Raw genomic sequence first — 1,539 nt, forward strand, 5'->3', positions numbered from 1 at the left:
GGCCTTCAACCCTGCTGAAGGTCTGGGGCGCCCCCATCTGCCCCCATGCCCCTTGGGCTCCAGTTCCTCCTTGGGGGTCACTGTTCACCCTCTCAGAATGCCCTTCCTGTTCTTTTCTCCTCCTTACCAGGTATGCCCAGGGCCACCTCCTCTAGGAAGCCCCTGCCTCTATCCTTGCTGTGCCCCTGGAGAGGAGCCCAGGGCCCAGGAAGTGCCTGGGGGGCAGGGGAGGGGGCCGCGGCGTGACTCGGCTCCAAACTCACTGTCACGGAGCCAATCCTGAGAGCACAAAGGCATCCCTGCGCGTGTCTCAGACGGCAAATCTTCACGCCGAATCTGGGCAGACGCAGGCAGCCTCATCTCTCTTCCAAGTAGCAGCTGGTGGGCTCAAACTGCTGATCTTCATGCTCCCAGAGCTCCTTAGGGCAAGTGAACCAACTCAGTGCCATCAATGCTGGTGGTTTCAAACTGCTGACCGTGTGGATGGCAGCCCAATGCTTAACCAGTACACCACCAGGGCTCCTGTGACTTGAAGGGCTGAGCTCCCGAGAAGAGGTTGCAGGGCAGGCTCAGGGACTTGGACTTCCAAAGTCGCTTGGTGTGTGGTCAATCCCTACCCTGAGGGTGGAGTACCTGGGCGGTGCAAACGGTTAAGCAACCACCAGGCCAAAGGTTGGCAGTTTAAACATCCCCCTCGATCCTTCTGAAGGAAGCCCTGGAGATGTGCTTCTGAAGGGTTCTGCCTGGAATGCTCTCTGGGGCAGCTCCCCCTGTACACCGAGAGCACGCATCACTGGGAGGCAGGGTGGTCCCCTACCTGTGGGTATAATGACGGAAGCCCTGGTGTAGTAGTGGTTGGGCTACTAACTGTAAGATTGGCAGTTCAAACCCACCACTCACTCTTTGGGGGCTGTCTGCTGCCGTGCTGTTACTCTCGGGCACCCACGGGGGCAGCTAGCTCGAGCCTGTCCCACAGGGTGGCCACATGTCAGAATCAACCCCACAGCAGCAAGCTCATCAGTGTAGGGTGTGCAGCTTTAAGCCCATTACGTGTGAGATCGGAAAGGAATAGGCTGGGCATAGAAGCCAGGAAGCAGGGCGGGGAAGGTGGAGAAGATGCCATGTGGAGACAGAGCCTTCTCTCTGGGCAAGCAGCCTAAAATGCCTACCTCTTGCCCGCTGGACAGATGGGAGCCCTTAGCTCAGGCCCCCGCCACGCAGCATGCACTCATCGCAGCAGCCCTGGCAACGGGGATGGCCATGGCTACATGGTCTCCTTCTTCACTGCTGTTCCCACTCCCAACTCACAGGGATGGGGTCATTTCCTGTCCCACTGTGACCCCTGGCGGAGGCCTGAGACGGAGCTTCTGCGCCAGCTGCACTATGTGGCAGTGTGGCATGGTCTGGGGTGGCAGGAGCAGCTGCTGCTTCTTGGGCTTGCTTGCCCTTGGCTGTTAACTCAAAGACCAGGGGGTTGGGTCTGCTCACAGGCCCCTTGGAGGGGAAGCCTGGTGATTGACATCCCACCAAACATCACCT

Source organism: Echinops telfairi, unplaced genomic scaffold (assembly GCF_000313985.2).
Source record: "Echinops telfairi isolate 266 unplaced genomic scaffold, ASM31398v2 ScPeMD7_7459;HRSCAF=8497, whole genome shotgun sequence".
Lineage (NCBI taxonomy): Eukaryota > Metazoa > Chordata > Mammalia > Afrosoricida > Tenrecidae > Echinops > Echinops telfairi.